We start from the raw sequence: 16,587 nt of genomic DNA, 5'->3' as shown, positions 1-16,587 counted from the left end.
ATCTAACACAGAATGCTTAATTATTGTACTTTCAATGAATACTTACAAATGTTGGCAAAAACTAATTATAATTAACTAACTAGATGGCTTACGGAACCCGAAGGTTCATCACCGAACTAACCAAAGCCCTCCACCGGACCCTGTCCTGGGCCAACAAAATCCAGTCTCCTTCGACTCCTATCTCCCATAGATCCCGCCTGACATTATCCTCCCATCTACGTCTAGGTCTCCCCAGAGGTCTCTTCCCCTCAGGCTTCCCAAATAGTGGACCCAACCAACCAGATGGCTTACGGAACCCGAAGGTTCATCACCGAACTAACCAAAGTCCTCCACCGGACCCTGTCCTGGGCCAACAAAATTCAGTCTCCTTCAACTCCTATCTCCCATAGATCCCGCCTGAGATTATCCTCCCATCTACGTCTAGGTCTCCCCAGAGGTCTCTTCCCCTCAGGCTTCCCAAATAGTAGACCCAACCAACCAGATGGCTTACGGAACCTGAAGGTTCATCACCGAATTAACCAAAGCCCTCCACCGGACCAACAAAATCCAGTCTCCTTCAACTCCTATCTCCCATAGATCCCGCCTGACATTATCCTCCCATCTACGTCTAGGTCTCCCCAGTGGTCTCTTCCCCTCAGGCTTCACAACCAATACCTGGTGCACACCTCTTGCCCCATCCATGCACGCTACATGCTCACAACTTCTATCGTATACCAAATTCAATGAGAATGTTGTATAACACTTCTCTCTTGTACTAAATACTAAATAATCTCACTGACCAGTCACAGAAATTAAAATACAATTTAAAGTAAAAGTGAAATAAAACCAAAAACAAAAGCACTCGTTAATTTGGATATCTAAATCCTATTAAACACTTAGATAAGGACTTCTGGCTGTAACCCATCCTACTGTCAGCGTATCTGATATTGGTAACTTACACACAACCGTATTTCAAGTCTCCGGCTCCGCAGGGTTCAAAAATTATCACCATCAAACTGAAAGGTATATCTACGTTTCATTCAACTACATTCTACAAAAGAATCACCTACATTACAGATAATTTCACAACTCCAAGAGGAGAATTGTGGAGGCCGTGGACCGAAAACAGACCGGAGAGCCACAGAAGAAGAAGAGGAATGTTACCCAATTCTAAAGGGTTCTGACGATGGAGTGTTTCACTTAAAATTATTTTCTATCTGGACATTTTCCATCAATGGAAGAAGTCCAGATAGAAAATAATTTTAAGTCTAGTGTTACCGCCACCTCATAAGCTTGTGTAGCTGCCATGTCGTTATTAAAAACTGCACAAAATCAAAAAGTGACTTGTGTAACACAGAATAAGTATACATGCATTTCCCATTCCCTACTTCCACGCACGTGTTACTGAGACATATGTAGTTACTCAGCTGGACAAGAAACTCACAAGAATTTTATAAGACCTAGATTCATTACACAGATTAATTACATTAAGTATAAATTTAATATTTTTCCCCTTTCTCTCCTACTCTACACTGACGAACTGTGAGTTACCATTCTAATTATATAAATTCTGTCTTAGTACCGCGTCTGTTTTGAATATTTTCTTCTCATTTTAATCTACATGACTTAATCTATCCGAATTATTGTTCCAAAGATATTGATGCATACAGTATCAATTTTCCTGTGTATTAATATATTGATAATATTGATAATCTTTTTGTTGTGCCTTCCTATATTTATTATCGTGTTCTAAAATTATATTAGTGTTCCCTAGGCGGATTATTTGTTTTTATTTATATTTCTTTGTGTATAAATTTGTTTCTTTTTTTGTGATTCCCTGTAATTGGCTGTTATATTTAAAACTGTACATGGATAAGTTTAATTAATCTCTTTTTGTAATATTTTTCATTATTATTTCACTATTATTGTATGTATTATCAGTGTTTGCCTGTAATTGGCTTCTTGCTGTTTGGCAAACACGTAAATAAATTAATTGAATTGAATCTGTAATTGGCCTTCTGGCTGTTAATGCAGCACATTTTAATGAAGAACTGGATTGAAATAAGACCTTATCCTAAATCAAATTAATTTAGCCCACGCCTTCAGTCTTCCTCAACGGCTGACTTATATCTGTCATGCATGATATATGCCCTGGCCATCTTAACCTCTGCGATTTAATCACCCAAATATCTGCTGAAAAATAAAAATTATGGTTCTCCTCATTATGTCATGTTCTCAGTCACCTTTTTCAGGTCCAAACATTCATTTCAGCGTTTAATTCTCAAATATTCTCAACCTATGTTCTTCCACTGGAAACAAATTAAAAATATTGCTACTTTATCTTTACATTTTTTTAAATTGAAGACGTGAACATACGAGATTATACAATATTTTATTTTCCGTCTATACACAAACTTAAAATAATGTTGTTTAAAATTACTTAAAAATTATAACATTCTCAGTAGACACTGCATCTTGTTACATTTTTTGTATCGACGACATGTTTCAATGTGTATTACATCATTATCAGGTCTATCAATTTTAATATATTTTAAAAACTGTTGTACATCTTGCGTTGCGTATATTGATTATTTTAATTTGTTTAATTTTAAGTTTTTGTCTCTTCCTTTAAATTTGGAGGTTGTGCTTGGATGTTTTATATCTGTAAAATTAATTTTCAAACTTAAAATTAAACAAATCAAATTAATACGTAACGCAAGATGTACAACAGTTTTTAAAATATATTAAAATTGATAGACCTGATAATGATGTGATACACATTGAAACATGTCGTCGATACAAAAAATGTAACAAGATGCAGTATCTACTGAGAATGTTATAATTTTAAGTAATTTTAAACAACATTATTTTAAGTTTGTGTATAGACGGAAAATAAAAATATTGTATCAATAAAACACAAACATGACGCAATTAAGATATAAATTATACGAGATTATGTTATCAAAGCAGCAAGGATCCCTCAAATTGTATCTGTTCTTTATGTCTTCATAAACATAATTCTAATTTCATACTATCATTCCCAAACACTTGAACCTCGGCACATTTTCAAAGTATTTATTATATATCTATATATTCCAATGTCACGAATTCCGATCACGAGATACGAACACACTCTCAGTTTTCCTGGTATTTATTAATCCTTATCACTGATACATACAATTCTTACGTGTTTTCAAATATTTTCTTTAGTCTGTTTTTCTAACATTTTCATTTACAACAGAGGCGAGCAATTCTAATCTGAAAAAAAAAAAAAAATCCTAGGCAGTACGATTATAAGATTCAAATTTTCTCGGAAAAAATTCTAAATAAATAATTTTCCAGCAAAGGGTAAAAACACAATCGCAAACCTTCGTACAATCCACCCAGTCAATATCTGGATTACAAATGCCAAAAATAAGCCTGGAACTATTTCTCCGTCACTAATCTGAATATGATCATCTTTTTAACTGTCCATATTGCAAGTCTGTAATTCGTAAAAATTTATCCGTAGGCCAGATCAGAAATAATCTGACCTGTTCATGACTGAAATACAACACAATACTGCGAAAAAATTAAAGATAACTTAATATGTTATTTCCTATAACTGTCCACAAAAACATTGTCCAATAGCAGTACTGAAGTAATTTTGAATTCTTGTGGGGAAATTAACTATTAACACGAGATTTAAAGACATCAGCATGGTCTTTAGACACCGTGGTAATGCACAGCAAGATAATTAATATTAATATTATCACAAATAAAAATTTCTGCTGTAGATTTATAAAGATAATTTATGATGCTTTCTAACTTGCTTATGAATCGATTAATTATCGCTCTAAAGCTGAATCGTAAAATTAAATATTAACATGGTAATGATGTTATACAAACAAACCTTTCCCTGTAGACAGAATTTACATTAAAATATAAAGCTATATGTTAAAATAACATTACAGGACTCTTAAACGAGGTAATTATAATTACATAAAAATCACGGGGGAAACAAAACACGCCCACTGATATCATAACGAGAACGGATAACTCGTAATGAATGAATCGGATCTCTCGGTAAAGCCTCGATCTGTCCATTTCCATGACAACGCCTGAACCTGCCGTATACGAGGTTCTCCAACTCTTTGGGGGTCCCGTTATACAACCCCTGGACCGGTAGGCAAACCAAACGTTTCGAGTGTCGTGCGGATCAGTTGGACATACAGGGGCTACTCCCTCTCTGTTTCTCAGTAAGAATGAGGCTGGCTAGTAGTACGTGCCGGGTAAGGAGACCGACATGGCGGTACACATCGATTTTTAACAACCTTGACGCGTTCCATGGCGGGATACCGGCAAAGAGTTTTTTCTCAGTCCCTCCATAACAAAGGGTGACTGTATCTTTCTCGCTTCCATACCCCCAAGGCTAGTAAAATGGTGCAGGTCCTACTTTTAAAAAACCCAGCAATAAATCAATATAGCACGCAGAGTAACCAATCACACACAATCCTTTATCTTTCCAAGAAGACTGAAGATTAGAATGTTCAAAACTTAGTCTCTCAATCTAAGGGTGACCTTACGAGGAGGCAGAAATCGCCTCTGAAACGTCGGTAAACGTCTACCAGACTACACGGTGCAACAACCCAGGATAATGCCATCATCTCACGAAATCTCACACAGACCGAGGAAATTTGCAAAACAGAATATTGAATGAATGTTTGTTCGAAGTAACACGAGACTGAAGAAAACCTCGCACTAAGGATGAGATAGGCGGGTAATGTAGCACGTGTGGTTTAAGTTTACATTATAGCCAGATATCCTGAAGGAATGCCACGGTGGTCTAGCGGTTAGAACGCTGGCCTTGTAATCCTGGGGTCTCGGGTTCGATTCCCGGCGGTGCCCGAATTTATAACTTGTGTTGGGCAAGGCCGTGGTCTAGGCAACACGGAGTTTTCCTCCGTGGCATCCCAACAATTACTCCATTCACACACAGAAGAAGGCAATGGCAAACCACTTCTGGATCATCTGCCAAGAACGTATATGAACAGGTCCCAGTCCGAGAAAAGGATGGAAGGATCCTGTTCATATGGACCTGTCGTCAGACAGAACACTAAATAATAATAAGATGAGGTGGTCTAGCGGTTAGAACGCTGGCCTTGTAATCCTGGGGTCTCGGGTTCGATTCCCGGCGGTGCCCGAATTTATAACTTGTGTTGGGCAAGGCCGTGGTCTAGGCAACACGGAGTTTTCCTCCGTGGCATCCCAACAATTACTCCATTCACACTCACACAGAAGAAGGCAATGGCAAACCACTTCTGGATCATCTGCCAAGAACGTATATGAACAGGTCCCAGTCCGAGAAAAGGATGGAAGGATCCTGTTCATATGGACCTGTCGTCAGACAGAACACTAAATAAATAAATAAATAAATAAATAAATCCTGAAGGAAACTAAGTAGAATTTTAGGTTCTCACGGTGGTAAGTATGAAGATGGATATCTTCTGTGTATAGAGGTGCTTGCTGCCTCCATCATCATCACCACGACACTACAACCCCCGAAGGCAGACATCTTCCTGAAGGAAACAACTTCGAAGACCTACACAAGATGTAATGTTAGTGTTCAAACTGATCTTAAGTAGTGTCCGGAGGTGGAACTTAAATGGTTTGGAAATGGTCCAAATTGCAGATTTTTCTGAACACGCTCATAAATATTCTCCGCGATTTACATTCTTCATAGATCTTGATGTTGTGCCAATCGCATTACAGATCGGAAATAAGATCGATACTTTCAGTTCCTGTACAAACAGCAATTTTTTTCGTTTTAAAAAATTAACAAAGTTTCTTATTCGGTTCTTGTCCGTCTAATCACAATTCAAATTTAAAATTTACAATTAAGATAATTAAAATATCATTTTATGTTCCTCATCGAACAATCGATTTACAATTGGAACATCTTTTTACAACATGTTTCGGTTTCTATATAAACCATCTTCAGGTGTAAAAGTTAAAATTATAAAACTTAAAACTTAATTTCAATTTCTGATATGCAACTTTTTGGTGATGTTCATCTTCCAGATTAATTAATTAAGTTTTAAAATTTTAACTTTTACACCTGAAGATGGTTTATATAGAAACCGAAACATGTTGTAAAAAGATGTTCCAATTGTAAATCGATCGTTCGATGAGGAACATCAAATGATATTTTAATTATCTTAATTGTAAATTTTAAATTTGAATTGTGATTAGACGGACAAAAACCGAATAATTAATTAAATTTCACAATATGACGCAACTACATCATCTTATAACAAAGTCTCACTAAACTTCCACGTAAATATGGATTTACATAGACGTCACTCAAAAATTCAACCACGAACTACGGTAAAAAAAAAAATTAAACCAGACGCAAATCCATTCCGTGTATCAAATTCTCCCAACTTCGCCCACATGACATTCGACTCAAGGTAACCCTTGCTATCGCCAGCTGCGCAGTAGCAGTGCAATGTCGTATTCACGAGCAGAACCCATGTTCTTTCGCGAACATTTTCCCACTCCGAAATAATTCGCTTCTGTTAGTGACTTTTACTTTCGCGAATCCTGATTAGAACACAATACGACGATACACCGACTGGTAACGAACTGTCGTTGCACAGTGCCTGTTTGTGACAACTGCTCATCGCCGAACGACAAAAATCAGCTTATAAAAGGGTCGTACCGATCCAAATAACTGCATCATGCAAAAACGGGATATGACTACAAAAGACTTCAACATTTCCACTGGTTTCGACGTTCTGTGCGTGAAAGGTTTCTCGCATCTTAAACTGAACACCCTGTGTTAAAGACAGCACTACTCTGTTTTCCTGTTAAACATCAACGCAGTTGATAATACACGTAGTCACTGCTTATCTCTAGCAGTTTATCATTTTCCATTATCAACAGGCCCATGAATTATTAATTCAAACAACTGGCATATGATAAGCTGTAGACTGTAGATACGCCGCTCCTACAAGATTTCTGATGTCTATCCAGAATAAAGTTCCCAAAACCAACGACCAATCCCGATCAAATTCGGTATAGTAAACCTTAACTGAATTTTTCCAACTGATTTTTACGTACTTACGTTAATGAAACTGTATATTTGGATGGGTACTATAACCATGCGTAGATTTCCTAAGCTGTTTTATCTCATATCAACATTAACGAAAAATATCCTGAAGCACACACGTCATACCCATATATTTTCATAAAACACTTAATAATAACATATGATCTGAAGATTTCACGGCGACTAAGTATAATAAATTCTTCTCGGGCTACCAGCCGTGACACGTGGTTGAACGGAGAGAAAGCAAACGTTTCGAGAACTCCTGAGTTCGAGGATGAACTACGGACTAACGATCGAGGTTCGGTTCCCGACGGGGGGCAGAGGATTTTTCCTCTAGCCTCTGGGTCCCACCCAGCCTCCTCTATCCAATGGGTACCGGGGTCCTTTCCCGGGGGTAAAGCCGGCCGGGGAGTGATGCTGACCACTCATCCCCCATCTAGTGCCGAGGTTAAGAATAGAAGCCATATCTCCCCCCCTCCCAAGCGCTTAAATGGCGTATAGAGGGACAACTTTACAGCGTTGCCAAACCTAACCTACAGCTTATATGAGATGGATAAACCCTGACAGTAAACGAAATATATATTTTATAACGTCGTGCCAGTGCATCTGTGTTCTCCTGCCTCAAAATTCAACATAGTCTTCTAAAATTTGAACGCCGGCAATGACATCAGACTCACAGGTTGCATCTCATTCTGCGTCTGCTCAGAAGTCAAATTTCTTCTCACGAAATCAGCGGTGTCAATCCGAAGCGGAAGCCTGACGTTATGGAAATCGATAAGGTTCGAACGAGGGCGATGGACTTCTGCAGCTGACAACCCCGAGAAGACTTTCCTTCAGTTTGCGTAAAAGTTTAAAGTCATTATACAGCGTGATATTTGGCTGATGTGCTGGCGGAGCGGTACGGTACGGTCTTTTAAGCTATGCGTGATAACAGCGCCAGTTGCCGCGTTCCGTAGATCCAACGGCACAGTCGCAAAATAACCTCTTTCCTATATTCTAGCAATAAAACAGCAAAAAAAAATACTTTCAAACAAACAAGCATACCTAAGCGTTATCTACTCCAAAATAAAATAATTCTACACACATATTCTAAATGAGGTAATTATTTTTAATTTATTACTTTATTTGAATTACAAATTACGATAATTCAAACTGCATATTCAAAAATTATTTCACCTTAACGTACCCTTGTGAGCCAATCGTAAAAAAATACTTTTACTCCTAGACACTCGAATGATGGAATTCGTGGAAAGTTTGGGACATAGCCCTATAAGAACCAAAATCAATCAACCGACAATGTTTAATGCAGGGACTCCCCCCCCCCCCCAAGTCATTTTTTGTAGTGTTCTGTCTGACGACAGGTCCATATGAACAGGATCCTTCCATCCTTTTCTCGGACTGGGACCTGTTCATATACGTTCTTGGCAGATGATCCAGAAGTGGTTTGCCATTGCCTTCTTCTGTGTGTGAATGGAGTAATTGTTGGGATGCCACGGAGGAAAACTCCGTGTTGCCTAGACCACGGCCTTGCCCAACACAAGTTATAAATTCGGGAAAAATTATACAGACGGACGGACACAACTTCCATTACGCGTTCATTCCATCGTACAAAAACTGTCCAACTTGAACGCAGCGGAAACTCGGTCCTATAACTTCTGATCACAGCTCAGAGAGATTCTGCCGTTGAGCTGGGCTGGACTCGAGAGCCTTTCTAACATTAGCCAATGGCGTTACTCTCAAGCGCCTGTGATGTCGGCTGTCCCTTTGTACACGTTACCAGCCTGCAGCAGTCACATGGGCGGGCGTCTGTCCTCCAGGATCCTCTTCGGTTAGCTTCATTCGCACCACAACACGAGGTTCAAAGTGCTTTCCTTCATTACCATCATCATGGCGAATACTCAGACAGAATCTCAAAGTAGGCCACGGCCGTTGCTTTCAATTCACCGTATTATATTTCCGAAGATAATGGCTAGTACGTCCTTTAAAACTGTAGCAGAGTTAAAGGATTTAGAAAAGACAGTAACACATTAACGAGGAGCAGATTAAATTCGGAAAATGCTTGCTATTATTCAATTCCGAATTTTCTCCGAACATAACCTAACCTAAACATAAAAAAAAAGTTTCGAATCAGAAATCGCAAAGGCTTCTTTCCAACTTCACAGACCTCGAGTCTTACAAAATCTCGTGTTTCTGAGGTTCCTGCTGCAAATATATCTGAAACGTCGGCAGGTTTCTAACAAACTACACGGATCACAAAATCAGAAGACACCCCATCTCCATATTCGTCACCGCGAGAACCTTTAATCTCGCCAGCATTTTTATTCACAATATAACTATTAAGTATTAACATCTTCACGTAAGTACATATTAAATATTGTCCGTCTAATCACAATAAATACTTATTAAATATTAAAATATTACAATAATTAACATTTAAAATATTTAAAATATTAAATGATGTTCTTTATCGAAATATTCGATTTATATTAGACCATCATTTTTCATGTTTCACGACATGTTTCAGTTCCTAAAATTACCATCCTCAGGTGTATATAATTATATAAAGCTTCAAAACGATAAATAATTCAAATACAATTTTCATACATTATGCCAGCGTACATTTTTATCAGATTTTTACCAGATATCAAATGATGTTCTTTTTCAGATTTTTATTCCATGGTCTAATGTAAATCGAATATTTCGATAAAGAACATCATTTAATATTTTAAATGTTAATTATTGTAATATTTTAATATTTAATAAGAATTTATTGTGATTAGACTGACAAGATTTAATATATACTTATTATATCACAATATGACGAAACTTTACCATCTTCACGTAAATCAAAGAAATTTCGTAATTACAAATTATACGCCAACTGCACATGAAAATATTTTAAGTTTGCAGAAATATCCCTCATGCCAATTCAGTTAAGTTACATAACGAAAAGCAAAGTAACCTTAACCGACTTAACTGTACAAATAGAGAGACCAAAGGAGGAGACGAGGTTCAAAATAAGTCAGTTGCAAATCAGCTGTTGTCTATTTACTCACAAGCACTGATTTAGAATCTTTATTTTCTCACTAAGGCTAGGGCCGCGTGCGGCGTGTCGAGTATTGTCGCGCGCGGCTGTTATTTGTATTGCTTTTTATAGGCGCGAAACCCAGTTACGCGGCGCGGCAGCCGCGTCACTGGGTTTCGCGCCTATAAAAAGCAATACAAATAACAGCCGCGCGCGACAATACTCGACACGCCGCACGCGGCTAGTCGCCTTTGTATGAGGATCTACTCTTAACTAGAATCCGAGGGCCGGTATCGGTTTGCGGACCACAGGCTGATAAACACAGCACCAGTGACGCCAAGCCACACGACCGGCACGTAATCAGAGAACTGAATAAACTCAAACTTGTTTAGAGGCTCCTCTGTGGAACGGTCGATTCGCTGTCATTATAGACACACCCACCTACGGACACTTCACGGTCCAAACTTTGCATCCAGAACATGCTTATTAAATCATGTCTCGATGCAAACCTTTCCGACGACACACAGAAAGTAAGATGGCGTCAGGCCGCATGAGAATGTCGACTGGACATCATTGGATCTTTACAGTGACCAGTGCACACGGTGACGAATTTCTGTACTTTGAAGCTGATAATGTTTTATTTATTTATTTATTTAGTGTTCTGTCTGACGACAGGTCCATATGAACAGGATCCTTCCATCCTTTTCTCGGACTGGGACCTGTTCATATACGTTCTTGGCAGATGATCCAGAAGTGGTTTGCCATTGCCTTCTTCTGTGTGTGAATGGAGTAATTGTTGGGATGCCACGGAGGAAAACTCCGTGTTGCCTAGACCACGGTGTTGCCCAACACAAGTTATAAATTCGGGCACCGCCGGGAATCGAACCCGAGACCCCAGGATTACAAGGCCAGCGTTCTAACCGCTAGACTAACGATTAAGTATCTAATAAGAAACTGAAAAATTAGTGAGATGTAAGGCTATTGAATGGAAAGGCAGGTTTATAGTTGTAAGAACAAAGTTTGAGAGGAAACAGAACCATCATAGACAGCTACTAAGCGTTCTTTGCACGAATCGCGTGGCAAGAACGCATTATAAGGCTGGTCGGGTCCGTCCGTCTGTCCAGTAGATTTAACTCGAGAACCACTGGACGGATTCTGATGAAATTTCATGTAGAGGTTGTACCTTTCTGCACGACCTAAAAATCGTAAGGTAGACACTGAGGTTCTGCGATCTTGTGGTCAAAGTGAGAACTATCGAAAAAGGCAAGATTATTACGCGAATTCCGGTAAAGAACACACTTTCCGACCTCGTCAGAGCAGAGTTTGCAAACGATGCAAAGGAAAAGTATTTCTCTGGATGTGTAACTGTAAGTGTTAAGGCCCCTCATCCAAAAGAATTAAATAAATTTCATTACTGTTCTAATTGTATTTGTATTTTCAAGCTTCTAATATATACAAATGCTATAATGACCCCGTTTAGCGCTCCACTTTCTAGGAAAGTATCCTGAGCGTTAACCGGGGTATTACTGTACATGTCCGGCTTCTACAAAACATTGAAAATGCATTCAGTTACTATACGAGGTGCGATCGGAAGGTTTCCATACTGCGCGTATAAAAACCCGTACACTTATCTCAGGTATTAAATTCATCCATCACCCTCGAAGTAGTTCCCCTGCGAGTGAACACAACGATCCCAGCGCCGCTGCCAAGCCTGGAAGCATCCCTGGAAATCTTTCTTTGTCAGCCTGTCAAGCACCATCTGCGATTCTGCCTGAATCTCTTGCCAAAGACTCGACAAAACGGCTACGGAAACTTATGAAATGCTAAAGCAAGCATTTGGGGAGTCCGCAATGGGTCGTGCACAAACTTTTGTGTGGGATTCACGTTTTAAAAATGGCCGAACCTCTGTCGATGATGACGAGCGTTCTGGACGACCATCTTCGAGCACAACGCCCGAAAATGTTACGACGATTCGGCAGGCCATTCACGAATATCGACGTCGTACCATCAACGACTTGTGCGACATTGTTGGGATAGGCTATGGGACCTGTCAGCTGATTCTAAAGGACGACGCATCCTGTCTGAGGACCAGAAGCAGAATCGACTTGACTTCTCGTTTGTCAGGAGCTCAAAGATCTTGCAAGAACCGACCCCAACTTCCTTTCTAAGCTCCGTGTGACTTCTTCCTCTTCCCAAAGATGAAAATTCAGCTAAAGGGAAGGAGATTTGAGACGATAGAAGAGATTCAGGCAGAATCGCAGATGGTGCTTGACAGGCTGACAAAGAAAGATTTCCAGGGATGCTTCCAGGCTTGGCAGCGGCGCTGGGATCGTTGTGTTCACTCGCAGGGGATCTACTTCGAGGGTCATGGATGAATTTAATACCTGAGATAAGTGTACGGGTTTTTTTATACGCGCAGTCTGGAAACTTTCCGATCGCACCTCGTAATTCGTAAGCTTGCCAAGGACAGTGCTGCATAGTCAACGTAATCTTTCATAAAAAGCAGCTAATTTGCCTATCAGGACGGAAGACCGGTTTAAGGGACGGTGTTGAAACACAACGGCACGACTATAACACGTTCGGGGCAGCATTCTTCTACGTTGTGTCGCCCCGCGTTTGCAGAGGGGCCTTACGAAGGGAGGATCCCCACGCAGGGAATCCTATCTGAAGCTCAGGTCACAGTTGTCTGCCCGCGGAGCCTAAATTCGACATTAAGTCTTCGGTGTTTGTACGACGCCGAATTCTAAGGCACTCCTGTCGTAACAGTGTTGACGATTGTTTCAGAGTACAGTGTCGTTAACAAACAATTCATATTTGTAACTAAAATGTTGCAAGTCGAGTGTGTTCCTTGTACCTTTCGGGGCTGATGAAAGGAGGTGAATATCGAATTGTACTAAAGCAGTATCCCGTTGTTACAGCTGATGCACTGTTTTAAATCAGCACGGCCTTAATATATGCTATTTTATCGCCCGGCGATGAGCATTTGTCACAGACAGACACTTCCTCCGTACCGAAATCTTACCATTCCACCGCGTATTGCCGTCTTACTCGGAGCTTCCGTGTAAGGATTTTTTTTAGTGTTCTGTCTGACGACAAGTCCATATGAACAGGATCCTTCCATCCTTTTCTCGGACTGGGACCTGTTCATATACGTTCTTGGCAGATGATCCAGAAGTGGTTTGCCATTGCCTTCTTCTGTGTGTGAATGGAGTAATTGTTGGGATGCCACGGAGGAAAACTCCGTGTTGCCTAGACCACGGCCTTGCCCAACACAAGTTATAAATTCGGGCACCGCCGGGAATCGAACCCGAGACCCCCTGGATTACAAGGCCAGCGTTCTAACCGCTAGACCACCGTGGCTCTTCTTGTAAGGATATGCGAAGTAATGTTTTTGAACATGAACACGTGTTGTGCTCGTGTCCATATCTTCACAGCTTCTGCGCAACTGACGCGAAGCACCGGCCTAGCAACTGGGGCAAACTTGACGCTAATGTCAAGACGGTGGAGGATGGAAGAGTCTATTACACGGGAGGTGAATCAGCTTCTGGTTTTAATTTTGTACCGTTGTACGTGGCTGTTACTTGAGTTAACGTTTTAAATTATACGCTCTGTGTTAAGAGACACAAAGCTCTAAGATTCGCACCGTAGTCACGTTTTCAACTCTTAACTTAAGAGGAATCTGCACACACAATGTCCTTTGATAACTCGTGGAACTGGTCCCGACTGTTACCGAAGTCTACAGCCGATACTGGTTTGGTTTATTGGGCTATATGAATCTGTGCGTATGTCTGAGACGTATTTCAACACACTTCTTCGCGTGCAGGGCTTAATCATAGTCATTTGCGACTTTCGGTAATTTTAGTTAGATTAAAGCTTGCATATGGTACGGTCTGGACAGGCATATATTAGGAACAAATGTTGGTCAGCATTCTCGTCAGAGAAAAGCTTCGAATACAGATCGAAACACGCAGTAAAATATTCATGAGTTCTTCGTAACATCTGAATAAACCTCCATTTATGTGAGAGTTATGCCCCTCTAACACTTTACGACATTTCTATTGTTCTGTATTACACAGTTCGCCGTGACCGTGCCTCAACTTTTCTTTCACGGTTGTGTTGCGGAAAAGTCTAAACTTTGGTTTTAAGGCGTTCATTACCGTGATCACGAGGGCCAGCTACCGGTCATCACCGGCCTGAGCCAGATGAATCCAATCAACACCATCCAGCAGTCCTTTTTCCTTAAGACCCATTTTTTTATCTTATCCTATCTACATCTAGATCTTGCGAGTGGTCTCTTTCGAATCAAATTTTTTTTACGAATTTGTCATCTCCCATGCCTCGACAATAACCCAAAAGTATTTCATGAAGTATACAAATTATGGACTTCCTCATCACGAACTATTCTCCAGCCTCCAGCAACTTCATCTCACTTGAGTCCAGATGTTCTCCTCAGCATCCAGTGAGCACAGTGAATGTTCAAAGTCTTGAATTTAACTAAAGGCTGTTTGTATTACAGGAAACCAGTCTCAATCAGATTTTTTTTACCTTTTTAAAAAGTTTATAATTTAGTGTACTTTATGTGTGAATACGTTTTACGTAAAACCCTGCAGGGTCTTTGAGTGCATGTGCTGTTGTTAATAAGGTAACGAACTTCCGAGTTCCATACAAAGCGGAAAATAAGTTTACTGGTTGAATCGTTATCACAAGGACCTCGCTCCATACTTTCTTCACAAGAAAAAATTCATTACGGATTCTAGTAACTCCGTGGAACAGGTTCCACGAAAAGCTGACAGTCCGAAAAATCATTTCCGTGTTCACGAGTCAGTCATTGGGGCTGGGTAAACACACAGCGAAGCTCTACTGACCGCGAGGTGCAATGTTCGGCCAGCATCGTCGTCTGCGACAATTACTAGTACAATGTGCTAGGACTTAGGCGGGAATATCCTAACATTTTAATCATAAATAGCTTTGTTTTCCGGTAAACCGTACTTTTTAATCGAAGACACCCCAATTTCAATTAAAATTCAACAGTAACAATTCTTAACTGTTCTTACCCCTTAATTTGAAATGGATTTTATGTCATACGCTTACATTCACAAAAGCGAAGTGTTGTAACATTATTTTATTTAGTGTTCTGTCTGACGACAGGTCCATATGAACAGGATCCTTCCATCCTTTTCTCGGACTGGGACCTGTTCATATACGTTCTTGGCAGATGATCCAGAAGTGGTTTGCCATTGACTTCTTCTGTGTGTGAATGGAGTAATTGTTGGGATGCCACGGAGGAAAACTCCGTGTTGCCTAGACCACGGCCTTGCCCAACACAAGTTATAAATTCGGGCACCGCCGGGAATCGAACCCGAGACCCCAGGATTACAAGGCCAGCGTTCTAACCGCTGGACCACCTCATCTTATTATTATTTAGTGTTCTGTCTGACGACAGGTCCATATGAACAGGATCCTTCCATCCTTTTCTCGGACTGGGACCTGTTCATATACGTTCTTGGCAGATGATCCAGAAGTGGTTTGCCATTGCCTACTTCTGTGTGTGAATGGAGTAATTGTTGGGATGCCACGGAGGAAAACTCCGTGTTGCCTAGACCACGGCCTTGCCCAACACAAGTTATAAATTCGGGCACCGCCGGGAATCGAACCCGAGACCCCAGGATTACAAGGCCAGCGTTCTAACCGTTGTAAAAAAAATTACGACGTAAAAGTCGGTTTATAACACGAAACACAAGTGAATTAAATAGAAGTTATAAAGTTCAATTGTTGTGAATAGAAAGATTATATCATTATTATTAATTTTGATAAACTTCACAACACAAAGGTCCTGTGTAATCCAAATGTTGATAACCCTGGATTAAATAATGGCCGGGTACAGGCAACGCTAAGACGAAGTTACGCAAAGGGAGATCGACACTAACAAATCGTAAATTTCCTGATAATTTCAGAATGTGGGTCACTCGTCACTATCTAATGCATATTTATCATTAGCCACGTGACACAAAGTACTGAGGTGAGTATAAACACCTTCCAAACGCATAACAGAGCGAACAATACGATTACCACCACATCGAATTCAATTTGCGTCGATTCCTCGAATATTCGACGACATTTTAAAACAAAAAATCTTAATCACGTTATATTTCATGGTATGTACCAACTTTGTACAACGAACCTTTAAGTGAAAATGACAGAAATCCGTCACGTAAAGTAGGGCATGTCGGGACATAATGAACAAAACCTTCTGTTGAAACTGCACGCGTATTGAAAATGTACAAGCGGTCCACTTAAGAGTTTGCCAACGTTCTTAATTTGTGTGTAATTACAGTAAAAGTAAACCTGAGCAGCTACATGCCATGTAGACGCACGGGGGGAGAGTAATTATGACTCCTACTCATTCTTAACCTCGGCTCTAGAGAGGCGTGAGTGGACCCATTGGTAGCAGAGACTAGAAAAATAATCCTATCTGTGTCCTAACGCAGACCAA

The 16,587-nt window shown here is 40.1% G+C and overlaps 1 protein-coding gene across 8 annotated transcripts in view; it reads right to left on the bottom strand.

The window, feature by feature from the left end:
- Positions 1 to 16,587, bottom strand: part of LOC110837065 (uncharacterized) — a 91,785-nt gene that overhangs the window by 35,387 nt on the left and 39,811 nt on the right. The window lies entirely within an intron of this gene.

Source organism: Zootermopsis nevadensis, unplaced genomic scaffold (genome assembly GCF_977971745.1).
Source record: "Zootermopsis nevadensis isolate Lab colony 2312 unplaced genomic scaffold, Znev_1.0 Znev_ptg000016l, whole genome shotgun sequence".
NCBI classification, from domain to species: domain Eukaryota; kingdom Metazoa; phylum Arthropoda; class Insecta; order Blattodea; family Termopsidae; genus Zootermopsis; species Zootermopsis nevadensis.
The sequence above is the reverse complement of the archived record's forward strand: the minus strand, read 5'-3'. Positions and strand labels throughout refer to the sequence as shown.